Source organism: Stegostoma tigrinum, chromosome 5 (assembly GCF_030684315.1).
Source record: "Stegostoma tigrinum isolate sSteTig4 chromosome 5, sSteTig4.hap1, whole genome shotgun sequence".
In the NCBI taxonomy this organism is placed as follows: domain Eukaryota; kingdom Metazoa; phylum Chordata; class Chondrichthyes; order Orectolobiformes; family Stegostomatidae; genus Stegostoma; species Stegostoma tigrinum.
Genome location: NC_081358.1, coordinates 107,759,778 through 107,775,550, shown reverse-complemented (window position 1 = coordinate 107,775,550; position 15,773 = coordinate 107,759,778).

Sequence of the window (15,773 nt, the reverse complement as noted above, 5' to 3'; positions counted from 1 at the left end):
AATAGAAAATCCACATGTTGCTAATGTAAAAATGAAACAACCTATACGTACAATAAATGATGGTTTAATATGTATACTTCACAATTTACACTATAGTTTGCAGTGACAGAGGACCAGAGTCTGAATGAGAAAAAGGTCTTGTATTAAATTGCATATGGTTTATTCCATAGAAGTAATCATGTACAAGCAGTATTAATGGGTTAGACATTGTAACTAAGATTATTAGAAGATATAGAATATAGGTTTTTATCAAGCTCAAAATCACAAAATGTTCTTTCTTTCTCCTCCAAACTCCTTATGATGCTACCAAGTTGGACAGACAATACTGGGGTCTATAATGTCAACTCTTTCAGCACCATTATCATATTCAACATCTTCCAACCATTTTCTCACAGTTAACCATTGATAAATTTATGAAAATATTTGCATTTATCTCTTTTTCATCTTCCCCTTTTCATACATTCGGGCAGTCTGAAGATTTCACAATTCTTCCAAAATGCAGACTTGATTCAGAACGTTGATTTAATGATTATTGACCTACTTCTGTTCTTGATCCTATGAGGCCTGGAAATCATTGCCATAATGAGGTTCCTCGCTAGATCCATCACAATTAATTGTTGGTGGATAATTGTTCTCTTGTAAAGACAAGGCTCCTGCAGTTCCTTCCACAACTCAATTAGCTGTAAAGACAATATGTGTTTGCTCCTGGTCAACATCCTCTTGAAAGATTACATCTTTTCTGTTCAGGTCCCCGATGTGCATCTGTTACCCTTGGTACAACTGTGCCAATTATTGTGCACAGTGAAGTTCATTAATGTGTTAGACTTGCTGGCCTAAGTTATATAGTAGAGATTGAATACGTAATTCATAATTATACATATCTCTTGAGCAGGAAAATCCATTTGATGTTAAAACTTATTTATAAAGTAAACTTGAGATTAAAAGGGATACCTTACATTTTTCGCAGTATTAGCAAACACAGTATCAAATATATCATCATGTTTAAGAAGGATATCAAGCTTAAATGATATCTCTATACACCTAAGAAATTTTGCATTCCTCAACAAATCATGTCCAGAAGCAGCTTGAGAAATGACTAAAATGGACATAATGTTTCTGGAAAACAAACCAATTGAATGGGGCTCATGGTTGATTACTCTACACAAATGCAATGTGTCCATGTAGATATGCTTTTACTTAACTTAGATCAATAAAGTAACATGTAGGAGAATTTCGCTGTGTCTACAGTTGGCAAGATTTTAGTCAAATTGTCAGAGTGAGGAAAAGTGCCACTAGTGGCATGTGACAGGTGACATTAGATGAGCAGAGACAGTAGGAACTGCAGATGCTGGAGAATCTGAGATAACAACTTTCTTAGAAGAGTCTAGGCCTGAAACGTCAACTCTCCTCCTCCTATGATGCTGTTTGGCCTGCTGTGTTCATCAGCTCTCTACCTTGTTGCCACTAAATTAGCAGCCAAGACTTCTTACTAACTGCATTACTCCTTCAGGAGGTAAATTGTGCTCCAACAGAATTCCCTTTGAAATTGCTTCAACTCCAGATAGTTTTCATTGGACAATATTCAGGATATTACAAGATTTCAAAGTGGCCGTATTGTACTTGGGTGACATCATGATGTTTTTGTCCAGAACTTGCTGGGCTCCCAGACAGAATGTTCCAGTAAAGCCACAACACTGGCATCTAAACACTGTATAGGAAATTACCCACGTATGCCCTTTATATAAAAATCAGGGCAAATCTAATCCAACTAATTTCTGTCCAGAATAGTCTTGATCATTAGTAAAGTGATGGAAGGCGCCATCAACTGTGCTGCCAATTAGCACGTGCTACCCATAAGCCATCACTGATTCTCAGTTTGACTGCTGCCAGGTCCACGTGGTTCCTGAGATCATTACAGCCTTAGTTCAAACATGAGAAGTAGAGTTGAATACCAGAGATAAGATGACAGTGATTACCTTTGACATCACATTTGACTTAGAGTGATATCAAGGAACTAGAGCAAATCTGAAGTCAGTGGAAATCAGGGGCAAAACTCTCCATTGACTTCAGTCATGGAATCATGAAGGACAATGCTTGTGTTTGTTTAAGGTTAGTCATTTGAGTTCTTGGGAATTTTTGTAGATGGTCCTCAGGTTAGAGTCACTAGACCAAGCATCTTCAGCTGCTTCCTCAATTGCAATTCCTTCATTATAATGTCAGTCATTGTAATTTACAAGTCGTCTCACAAATTTCATTTCTTCATCGACTTTTGAGATCCTTACGTGGCTGTGGCGACTGAAACTGGAAATTGGTGTGACAGTACATAGATCGGACTGTTGGCTGAGATGTTCACTTATAATTGCACAATGTTCAGCACCATTTGTGACTCTTCAGATGCTGAAGCAGTCCACATCTAGTGTGACTAGCTTCTAGTGTATTCTTGATACTGCACTTTTCTTACTGTGTCTGAAGTAAAAGATTTTGCCTTTAAGAGATAATGGGAACTGCAGATGCTGGAGAATCCAAGGTAACAAAATGTGGAGCTGGATAAACAGAGCAGGCCAAATAGCATCTCAGGAGCACAAAAGCTGACATTTCGGGCCTAGACCCTTAATCAGAGAGGCGGATGGGGAGAGGATTCTGAAATGATTAGGGAGAGAGGGCGAGGCGGACTGAAGATGGATATAGGAGAAAATAGGTGGAGAGGAGAGTATGGGTGGGGAGGTAGGGAGGGGATAGGACAGGTCAAGGGGGTGGGATGAGGTTAGTAGGTAGGGAAATGGATGTGCGGCTTGAGGTGGGAGGAAGGGATAGGTGAGAGGAAGAACAGGTTAGGGAGGCAGGGACAAGCTGGGCTGGTTTTGGTATGAACTGGGGGGAGGGGAAATTTTGAAGCTGGTGAAATCCACATTGATACCATTGGGCTGCAGGGTTCCTAAGCGGAATATGAGTTGCTGTTCCTGCAACCTATGGGTGGCATCATTATGGCACTGCAGGAGGTCCAGGATAGACATGTAGCCTAAGGAATGGGAGGGGGAGTTGAAATGGTTCGCAACTGGGAGGTGCAGTTGTTTACTGCGAAACGAGCATAGGTGCTCTGCAAAGCGGTTCCCAAGCCTCCGTTTGGTTTCCCCAGTGTAGAGGAAGCCACATCGTGTACAGCGGATGCAGTATACCACATTGACGGATGTGCAGGTGAACATCTCCTTGATGTGGAAAGTCATCTTGGGGCCTGGGAGTGGGCTGAGGGAGGTGGTTTAAGTCGTGTTTCTACCTTGTTGATCTTTTCACAAGTTTGCCCATATACCGTTTCACTGCTCAGTTGCTGCAGCTGCCCATTATCTGCATGGAGAATTCTTAAAGCTGTCAAATCTTTGAAGCTCTAAATGTTCTGCACTGCTCCTGGGTGTGCTAGAATTTTCACCATTGTTACTGTGTGATATGCAGCAACAATGTACACTGCTGCTTCCATGCTTCATGTGCTCTGATACAAACTATGTTTGCAATTAAAATCAGCTTTCCTTATCCAGGCCAATGACCTACTTGGTTTACAGTGGTAGAGAAAAATCATTAGAGAGTGTCAATAAGAATTTTGTATTAAAAATTATGTTGTTTATTGCATGATAGCCGTCAGGTCCGAGTTATATTATTCATTAAGACATTGTGACTAACACCATTGTGAGACATGTCTTCAACATATAATTGTACATAAGATCCTAAGTTCTTTTGCTTTTTCACACACAATTCTTTATGGCATCATCAGAACTCAATACAACATTACCTGTTCAGAACCATTGCCTTATATAACATTGTATTCCAGGTAGAAAGCCACATTAGATAGATACAACAAACATTCCGACATATTATTTGAAATAAAAAATATCTAAATTGTAGCTCTGTTCCAATATTCTTTATCAAGACATCAAGTCCACTGCTGGCTGAAGGAAACTGTAAAGTCAGCCTTAAGGGAAAATTTTGATGTTCCACAGATACTCCCAAATTCTAGCTCATACCCTTTGACCTACCTTGCAACTTCTTCACAGTAGTGGTGTAGACATTCCCTAACAGGTTCTCCAAGTTATAATCCTCAGGGAAAAAAAAAGTAGAAATAATTTCACATCATAAATAAATAATGTTCACTGACTATGCACAATATTCATCGCCATTTGCAACTCCTCAGGTACTGATGCAGTGCATGTTTGAATGCAACAAGACCTGGACAATATCCAGTCTTAAAAAGAGGCAAGTAAAATTTGCACCACATAAACGGTTGTGGCCACCTTTAATAAGAGACAGTTGAACCCCTGTCTTTTGTCATTCAATGATGTTTCCAGCACTGAATCCTCCATTATCAATGTGCCAGGGGCATCATGGACCAGAAACTCAGCTGGATTTGCTGCATAAGCTATATAAGAGCAGATCAGAACCGAGGAATGCTTCAACAAGTAGCTCACCTCTTGACTCCTCAAAGCCTGTCCAACAGGCACAAGTCAGGAGTGTGTTAGAATTCCCTCCACCTGCCTAGATAAGTGCAGCTCCAACAACATTCAAGAAGCTTGACACCTTCCAGGGCAAAACATCCTGCTTGATTTACACCACATCCAGAAACATCCACTCCCTCCACCGCTGACTTTCAGTATTGGCAGTGTATACTATCTGGAAGATGCACTATAGAAATTTGCCAAAAACCATTGGTCAACACTTTCCAAACACACAATCACTTACATCTAGAAGGACAAGAGCAACAGGTACATAGGAACATCATCACTGGCAAGTTCCCCTCTAAACAACTTATAATCATGCCTTGGAAATAATTCCTTCACCAAATAAACTGCAGCAAATTGAGAAGGCAGCTCATTATTGACTTCTCAAGGGCAATTAAGGATAGGAAATAAAATGTTGGTCAGCCAGCAAAGCTCACAACCCTGGGAAGAATAAAGAGCACCGAGAAAAGGTTCTTCACAGGGACTTAATCAGACAAAAATAATTACACACAGCAAAAGAAGAGATCCTAGACCAGCTAATTAATTAGGATTTAAGGAGTATCTTTAAAAGAAATGGAGGTGGTGAGGTGGTTAGGTGTAAGCAGGGAATACTAGAGCCGAAGACCTTCTCATTAGAAGACATCAATGTTGGTCAAAGAAAACTGGGAATATGAAATGGGCAGAATTGGAGGTGCATGGATTTCTTAGTGCATTTTCAATTTCATGTGCACTTCCATTCTTCCACTTCCACATTTGGTTCCAACTTCAAACACTTTGGACGTTAATTATGTGTCATTAATTTGTGCTTCTTTCTACAATTCTTCACAATGGCTCGGGATTGAAGTTCTTGATTTTTTTCTTCCTTGGCTTCCAAACTTCACCTTTCAGCAACTATTTTCTGCTATCAAAAAGCCAGTTGGTGAAGGACAGATCTGGACCCAATCTTTACCTGCCTTTATTTGAAGGGTACACATTTCAACCATGCAGTTCGTAAAGTAACTGCCACAAATTTTGTCTGTTTACTTATAGGAAGCTGAAGTAAGGGTCCATTTAACACTCCTTGCTTTCATACAATGAGCTCAATTAACCTATAATTATCTTTGATCACTGTGTCCCCTTTCATCTTGATGCTGACTCTGACTACTCTCAGCTATGCCCTGCTCTCCCATTTGCTTCTCTGTCTATTCTTTTTGAATTCTTTCCTTGTCCAGTCACTTTTTCTACACCCACCACTAATCTAAAAGTTGCTGCCAGCAATGCAGTAGTCCAAATTTGAAATCTATTCAATCGGACATAGATAAGGTTCACCTAACAGTGAGCATCCAGTTTAGGATTCCAGTCTAATGATGCGCACTAACTTCTCAACCCATGAATCACACTGACACAACATAGATCTGTTCATTATTTTCGAGTTATTGAACTGTACTCTTCACTATCATTATCCTGGATTTTGACTGGTGTTTGACTCTTAGGTTTAAATCTCGCTTAAACAACGAGTCCAAAGTGCAACCTCAAAATCCACTCTGACACTAAATTTACCATCAATCCTTCAATGGTCGTTCCTGCTTGTGACAGCTTTAACTGAGTTGAGCTGTACTCTAATAGCACTGAAGGGTTTCACATTGACAGTCAGATTAAAAATGCTTCTCCAGTCTTGATACCCCGTAAAGAATGCACTCCCGAGCCACCAATCATTAATCGAAGGTTAAAAAAGTAAATTTAGCATAAGTAATCAGTTGTTTATTTACACACATTAAAATATAATTGCTGTGCTTCGTCATCTAATATCAAGCATCAGAGGCAATAACCAGCTTGTCACCTTTTGGTATTATGCAGGTATCAGGATGGGGTTATTGAGGAACTATTGAAATATTTATACGACAAACAGTATTTTAATCATTCCTATTCAAGAATCTTGCTTGAGGCTGCACTATTTCTTTATAGGTAATGTAAACAACTCAGTCAAATCTATGTGGAATTAATGGTAACACGGAGCCTTTTGTTTACCTGTAAATGTGCAATAACTTCAATGGCAGCTGAAGGATGATCAAGGGCAGCTCTACATCCAAGTGTGATTAGAGTAGCACAGATTGCTAAGTGATATATATAAAATTCTGTGGGCAAAGGTCTATAAATATTAATCGACTTGTTGTTAGTTTGATTGCAGAGAGACATCTTTGCACTACTCACTTTTACATCTTGGTCAAGATTTTCTTACCTTCACTGCCACTGTTGAAGAATTATGTTTTGTTGATGGTAGCAGACATAAGAGTTCAGAGAAATGGAAGCTATTATCAGAAGTAGTATTAGCATATGCTGTGCAACATATGGAGCATGGCAAGTAGTGTATGGATGCTACATTTGCAAAGGAACATTTCAGAACTGAAAGCAACCCTTTTATTAATTATCTTTGTAATACATATACAAGTACTGCTGAGTTTGTTACCTTGAATTTACTGAAGTTATATGTCCTTGATTCCATATCTTAGTACTCATTCAGTTCCAAAGCAGATTAGGAATTATTAAATTATAACTGATTAAATTTTTGTTCTCATCCATCAAATAACAACAAAGAAATGTGATAGGAAATGAATGGGGATGTGAGATAATGATTGGAAAGTGGGAAGTTTTTCCATACAAATTATATGATTGGGATTCGCTGAGATTAATTTCAATGAAATGACTGTGCCAAAACAAAAGTAAGCAGGAATAGTAACAATGGGAACTGCTGATGCTGTAAAATCCAAGATAACAAAGTGTGGAGCTAGATGAACACAGCAGGCCAAGCAGCATCTCAGGAGCACAAAAGCTGATGTTTCGGGCCTAGACTCTTCATCAGAGAGACCCTTCTCTGATGAAGGGTCTAGGCCCGAAACGTCAGCTTTTGAGCCCCTGAGATGCTGTTTGGCCTGCTGTGTTCATCTAGCTCCACACTTTGTTATCAAAAGTAAGCAGGAGTTATGTTTTTATTTTAAAGAAAAAACTTTGAAATGCAAGAATTGAAGTGTTATATTTGTTTTCTTAATGGTTTGCATTTAACAGCACAGGGAAAGGGGCAAGTTGTGATCCAGTTCCACTCCTGTTTAAAAGATACTGGCATCATTGTGCAAGTGAGCCTTTTAAAGACTTGATGAGTATTGATTGAGACAGGTAGGATTGGCATTACTTGAACATCACATCTTCAGAATGAAGGGGTGAGCCATGAATTGAAGGCAGTAAGAGTATGAATATCAGTAAAAATGATATTTCCTCCTCCACGGATCATCATTAGATTCGAAAGCCTGCATTTTATCAGTTATTCACTATGAGTTATGGCAGTGTTGTGACCTTTTAAATATAGTTGCCAAATTGTTACTTTGGCCAACCATCAAGCTGTCAAATGAAAGAGCACCATTGTCAAAGTGGAAAATTCGGCAGATTCATTAGGATGAATATCTACTGGATAATGTGCTATGCCTCATTTTATTACATTGCCAGACTGTCACAGAATGAAATCCAGAGTTAAATGTTTAAACTCTATACAATTTTAGAAACTAATTTATTGTAAATAAACTCAGATACTTCTTTCCTATTTTGATAGATATACGAGTTTCTATTCATTTTTTTTCTGTCAGCAAAGCCTGCTCAGCTGTCTGCAAGCTTTGGCAGATGCATGAAATTTTGGTTGACATCAGAAAATCTCATGATTTCTAGAGCACCGCATTTATTTCATATCAATGTTTTGACAGATTTATGAGCTCTTGAAGAGGCTAATAAATTTTCACTTGCCTCTTGAAGGGATAGTTTCTTAGTTTGGTGAAAGCATGAGCTGAAGAGATGACGGGATTTGTGCAATAAATTGTGTAGGATGGAAGATTGATACTGAAGGGGGGCTGTGAACTAGGTGGGTAAGTGGATGAATGGGGACAGTGACTGATCATGAAAGATATGTGACAGTGTGAAGAGAGTAGAAGTTGTAGTTGGCTAACTGCAGGCTATAAAGGATAACAGTTAAGGAGGTTGAAGTAGGAGAGGTGGAGGGCTGGTTTAGACTGATCTGCAGGTTTAACTACACTTGAAGAACTTATAATAACAATGTTTTTGAGAATAAAAGTGAGCCTTTTAATGTAAGCACTCAGACATCAGCCGGTTTCTATCTCCAGGCTGTGCCAACACTGTTATTAAATCCCATCTGCTGGCATTGGCTGGACAAAGACAAGATTGCAACAGTGGAATATCGACTCCTGATCTAAAAGAATAATTTCAACCAAAGTTATTTGTCTATCACACAGGCTGTGTTGGAAAAACTGCTACAAGTGCCTATGACAGGTCACAATGGTTACTACTTGGGACTTTGGGAAACTTATCTATCTTCAACACAGAGCTGACCTGCAGGTCAATTCGTAGCTAAGTAGGAATGGGAGTTGGGAAGTTGTTAGAAATAAGCATAGACCATTTTTGTAAACCTGTAGTAGTTTTGTGGATATTGCTGCTTCCCGAAACCCATTCAGTTATGAGATGTGGATATTGTTGAGAAACCCAGCATTTGTTCCTCATCTCTAAAATGGCTCTAAGGTACAACTGAGTGGCTTGTTAGGTCATTTTAAAGGGCAGTTACAATGCCTTGTGTCTGAAACCACACGTAGGATAGTCATAGAATCAACGAGTTGTTTAGCATGGAAACAGACCCTTCGGTCTAATTTGTCCATGCTGATCAGATATCGTAAATTAATCTAGTCTCATTTGCCAGTTTTTGGCTCATACACCTCTAGGCCTTCCTATTCATGCACCTGTCCAGATGCCTTTTACATGTTGTAATTGTACCCATCTTCACTACTTCCTCTGGCAGCTCATTCTATGCACACACCACCCTCTGTGTGAAGAAGTTACCTCTTAGGTCCTTTTTAAATCTTTCCCCTCTCATCATAATCCAAAGCTGCCTAGATTTGGACTCTCCTACCTGGGATAAAAACCTTGGCTATTCTCCCTAGCCATGCCCCTCATGATTTAAAAAACCTCTGTAAGGTCACATCTCAGCCTCCAACAATCCAGGAAAATAGCTCCAGCCTGCTCAGCTTCTCCCTAGAGCCAAACCCTACAACCCTGGCAACATCCTTATAAAACCTTTCTGCACCCTTTCAAGTTTAACAACATCTTTCCTATCACAAGGAGACCGGAACTGAACACAGGCCTCCGCTACATCGAGGAAATCAAACAGAGGCTTGGGGACCACTTTGCAGAACATCTCCGCTCGGTTTGCAACAAACAACTGCACCTCCCAGTCGCGAGCCATTTCAACTCCCACCTCCCATTCCTCAGACGACATGTCCATCATGGGCCTCCTGCAGTGCCACAACGATGCCACCTGAAGTTTGCAGAAACAGCACCTCATATTCTGCTTGGGAATCCTGCAGCCCAATGGTATCAATGTGGACTTCACAAGCTTCAAAATCTCCCCTTCCCCAACTGCATCCCAAAACAAGACCAGCTTTGTTCCCACCTCCCCAACCTGTCCTTCCTCCCAGCTATCCCCTCCTCCCACCTCAAGCCCAACCCCCATCTCCGACCTACTAGCTGCATCCCACCCCCTTGACCTGTCCATCCTCCTTGGACTGACCTATTCTCTCCTTAACTCCCCACCTACACTCACCTTTACTGGTTTCACTCCTGCATCTTTGACCTGTCTATCTGTCTCCTCTCCTCCTATCTTCTCCTTTATTTATCTTCTATCTTCCTCCCCATCTGTCCCTATTTATTTCAGAATCCCCTTCCCCTCCCCCATTTCTGAAGAAGGGTCTAGGCCCAAAACATCAGCTTTCCTGCTCCTCTGATGCTGCTTGGCCTGCTGTATTCACCCAGCTCTACACCTTGTTATCACAGTATCGTGAAAGGGGCCTAACTAATGTCCTGTACATCAGCAACATGACATCCCGACTCCTATACTCAATGCACTGACCAATAAAGGCAAGTGTTTCAATCACCTTCTTCACCACCCTGTCCACCTGTGACTTCACCTTCAGGGAAATATAAACTTGAACTTCAAGGTCTTTTTTATTCAATAACTCTCCCGAGGACCTTACCATTAAGGGACTAAGTCCTGCTGTGGTTTGCCTTACCAAGATACAACATCTCACATTTATCTGAACAAAAATCCACCTGCCACTCCTCAGACCCTCAGCCCATCTGATCAAGGCCCCTTTTATACTCTGAGGTAGCCATCTTCATTGTCGAGTACATCACCAATTTTGGTGTCATTGGAAACTAATACCGAATCAGATGTCTTTTAATGTTTGTAATTGTGCCTGCCTCCACTAATTCCTCTGACAGCTTGTTCCATACACGCATCACCTTCTGCATGAAAAATGTTGCCCCTCAAGTCTTTCTTAAATCTTTCTAATCTTACCTCAAACCTATGCCCTCTACTTTTGGACTCCCCTATCCCTGGAAAAAGGCTTTAGCTTTTCATCCTAACTATGCCCCTCATGATTTTATAAATTTCTATAAGGTCGCCCCTCAGCCACAGCCTGTCTCCACAACTTAAACCCTCCAGTCTTGGCAAAATCCCTGCAAATCTTTTCTGCTCTCTCTCAGGTTTAACTGCATCCTTCCTATAGAAGGGGGGCCAGAATTGTACGCTGTAAAATTCTCACCAATGTCCTATACAGACACATCATGACCTCTTAACTCTTTTATTCAATAGCCAGAACAATGAAGCCAAGCATGCCAAGTGGGTCCTTCACTGCCCTGCTTACCTGTGCTTCCATGATAGCTCAGTTGGCTGGATGGTTAAGACGTAATGCAAATTAAGACCAACATCTTGGGTTCAAATCCTTGTCAGCTGAGATGATCATGAAAGTCTGAGTCCATCCCCTTACCTGAGGCATTGTGACCACCTGTAGTTCCCTCTCTCTAATGAGAGACAGTGGTCTTGACTCTATCTGATTCAGTAAGATACAAGTTTTGTTTTGGTGGTTGAAAGGGGTTACTGCAAGATGCCCACAAAAATATTGACCAAGATTTCATTCTCAATACTGCAGTGAAATGAACTGAAGACATTCACATTATTCACTTTGGAAATCGCTGAACAGTTACCAGTTTTTGACTGAAGAGCTGCAACTTTACGTTTGGCCAAAAAAGCACAAGTCTCCATCCTACAAAGGAGAAAACACCTCCCCACCACCCCCCCGTCTGCCACACCCCTCCTCTCTCTCTCTCTCTTTCTATTCCCCTCCCCCACCCCCACCCCTCTCTCCTGTGAACAGACAGGTAAAAGGAAATCCTAATTAGCCATCTACTCTCTTTCTCCACAATGTCCATCTTGGTAGGAAAAAGGGTGAAAAACAACTATCTTCAGAGCCATTGAAAAATCAAATCTTCAGTCAGTGAATAACAATGAGGAGATAGTTTGTTGAGGGTGTGAATACTGCGTTGAATAAAAAACAGTAGAGATCCTTTGCAGATCTGGGGTTTGCTGAGGGTGTGGATCCTGTGTACAATATATCCTGATGAAAGGTCCTGACCCAAAAAATTGACTTTCCTGTTCCTCTGATGCTGCCTGACCTGTTGTGTTCCTCCAGTCCCACATTGTATGGACTTTGAATGACAATGAGAATTGGCCTGTCTAAACCAGATGCCATCATCCAAAAAGTCAAAAGGAACTGGATGGCAGCTGAAGAAAGATATTTCATTGACACTTGTAAACCAAATTACTGCGAGGGCTGAGCTTCATTTACTTTTGTTTCTTCCCCATCCATAATACTTGTGTTTTATCTCCTTTTGTGTCCATTTACATTTGTACAGGATTTTTAAAAAAAATTTAGAATTTAAGTTTTTGCGAGTTATATCAATAATTCATGTTTCTTTTCTGCCATTTGTTTAAAAACAATCTGCAATAAGTCACTGTTGTTTTATACTTTTTAAGAAACTGATCCTTTTTTTTCTTTAACCCGCATTCTTCGGTCAAGTAAATCAGGGCATTGGATAATTTGATTCAAATTTTTCACATCTGTGACAACTCTGGAATTTCCAGCACAGAGCCCCCGGTGGCAAAAGGACTTCACCTCTCTTGGACTGGGCTCACCTTCATTTACATCTTCATCTGTGTTTACATTTAAGAGGGTGAAAAGGAGGTTTGTCGAGATGCTGCCGGATTAGAGGATCTAAACTATGCTATGGATAAACCGAGATCGATTTTCCTGGAGCAGCAGCAAGTTGAGAGGAGGCCTGATAGAAAAGTGTAAAATAAATGTAAGAACATGAGGGACATAGATAGCATCGGTAGGAAGACTCATTAGCAAAGGGCTCATTAAACAGAGGCATAAATTTAAGGTGAGAGGTCAAAGACTAAGGAGAGGGTTGAGGAGATTTTTTTCACTCAGAGGGCTATGAAATTCTGAAAGTCACTGCCTGTAATGGTGTTTGAGTCAGAAATTCCTTTAAACAGCATCTATCAACTCAGTGTGTCTTGTTTCCCGATGCAAAAACAGTTCATCCATTTCCAAAGTGAATAATGTAAGTGTCTTCAGCTCACTTCATTGCAATCTTGAGAATGGTAATCTTAGTTATATTTTTGTGGGCATCTTCCAGTAACCCTTTTCAGCCACTATTCACTCGGCCACCACAAACAGGCGGCTGTGGAGGTTACCTTGAGCTGAAAATTAGACAGCTTGGCCCTGTATACATTGTAACCTATAAGGGGGGATATGGTGGCTCAGTGCCTAGCACTGTCTCGGAGCACCAGCAGCCCATGTTCGATCCCACCCTCGGGCGACTGTCTGTGCGGAGTTTGCACATTCTCCTCATGTCTGCGTGGGTTTCCTCTGGGTGGTCTGGTTTCCTCCCACAGTCCAAAGTGTGCAGGGTAGGTGATTGGCCATGCTAAATTGCCCGTAGTGTTCAGGGGTGTGTAGATTGAGTGGGGTATAGCGGGGTCGATCTGGTTGGGATGCTCTGAGGGTCAGTGTGGATTTGTTGGGCTGAAGGGCTTGTTAACACATTGTTGCGATTCTAAGGATGTGAGGCAATCTTATGAGGCATATATGATTGTTGCGGGACTTGATAAAGTGAGTACTGAAAGTATGTTTCCCTTTGTGGGACAGACTATTTCTAATTGACGCAGTTTAAAAATAATGGTCTTACATTTAAGCTGGAGACAAGGTGAAATATTTTCAGTTAGAGGGTTCTGAGCCTATAGAGCTCTCTTCCCCAGAGTGTGGAGCTGGCAGAGGTAGATAGATTCTTGACTAGAAAGAGAGCAAAGTGCCTTGGCGGAAAAAAGGAAAATGGAGTTAAGATTAAAATCAGATTAGCCATGATCTTATTCATGAGTAGACCAGGCTCAATGGATCAAATGACCTGAACTTGCATGCTCATAAAAATTGAGCAACGTATGTCTGCTGCAATCTCCTCGAAACCTAGATTAATAACATCCAAGGTAACAACACCAAGGTCACACACCTGACTTCCATAATAAAGGGCTTCAATATCTGTCTTAGTTGTGTGCCATAGAATGGTGGAAGTTGCCAGCTTCCAATTTGAAAGTGGCACAGTACTAGGCAAGGTAATGCATGAGGAAGCACAGCCTCAGTTGATACGCCCTGACATTAACTTATCACCCACAAAAATGAAGGTCATGGTGAGAACTAATTACTTGGCCTGAACTTGGGGACGAGAGCGTATGTCACTTCCATGCATGGCATAAATTCAGAGACAACTTTGTCCAGTGATTTTTTTGAGTTGTTTTTGTGAAAGGAGATGGTACTGCAATGAACATTCCGGAAATTGGTACATATTTGGCCAATTTCAGTCCAATACATAACAGCAACCTGGAACAAAAGCTCCTTTCAAATAAGCCAGCTGGATACATATTGCCAATGGATGCCAAGATTTCTGTCACATGAGGGCCAAACTATCCCAGCTCCATCCTTCTGGCTGTACAGCAGCACTTATGTGAAGGACCTCAGCTAATCTGTAGAATATCGTTCTTTGCTGAAATTCTTGCCGACCTCTTTTTTCTCTTTATTTGTCTCTATGTCAAATTTTGTTTGACATCTCTTCTATGAAATGTCTTGAGAGGTTATACTATTGTTAATATCGACGTATAGACTCAAGTTGCTATTAAATCTGACAATAGTCCTTCTGTAGATTTAAAATGAAATAAGCCATAGAAAAATGCATGACTGTTGATCAGTTCCTTGCCTCAAAGTCACTAAAGCATAGCAGCCAGAAAATCACTCAATTTTGTATAGATAGCGAGAGACCTGTTTACTCATTTTACTGTGTTCCACTTTTGACCTGGAAGTGCTTAGCACAGACTCAGTACAGTAATGATTCCTAATGCAATGAAGCACATTTTGTAATTTACATAAAAATTATTTTGCACTCGCCCAGCCCCAAGCAAAAGCCATTAAAAAGTCTAAGAGCCAATTGTCATTTGATCTTGTATAATATTGTTTAATTCAGGAAGCAATTACAAAGATTAAATTGTAAAACTGAAAGTCAACTTCCAGTCTTTATTGGCTTGAATTGTCTTTATTGGTATTGTGAACCTTGCATGGCAATCTTGGAACTATTAAGGTCAGAGAGTATCATTATAGATGAATAATGATCTAATAAAAGTGTTATATTGTTTCCTTTACAATAAGGGCGAAGTTAATTTATTGCAATATATCATTTTCCAAGGAAGGTAAGTGTTGTCTGAAGTCCTCTAGAAGACATTGGCTAAAATTGAATTCAGTAATGCTTATTTATTGTTTCCAAAATGATGGTTAAGGCATATATGTTAAAACTGTGCAGGGTGCAATATTGATAAAAGCTGGTCATAGCATGTAGATTAAGAGGTCACAATGGTTTCATCTTAGCATAGTTGTCGACCTAGTTGGAGAGTTCAATATCTGCTGTATTTTTACTTCCGTCAGCAAAACTTTTATTTTTCATGCTTTTTTTTAGAAATGAGAAAGAACTGTTTTAAAACCAGTGTTGTGTAGGGATTGTTGCATGTTTTGAAAAGCAAATAACTGAACACATATGGCACGCACTCTTTATGAAGCTGTTTGAACAAGTAGTAACTGAATTGGTTACTGATGAACCGGAGTTGTGGTGTTCTGTATTCACATGGAGCTTTGGTTGGCAACAAGAAGTTCATTGGTCTATGGCATAGTAAGCAGTTACCAATGACAAAGGACTTTTGCCTGCCAACAACAGTGGAAAGCTGAGAAAGCTGAGGAGAGATCTTCTAATTGGCAAAAACAAAATCAATAGATCTTGTCAATAAAGACTCTTGAGATGCCTTTCCCTTTATTTTCTCTTGTG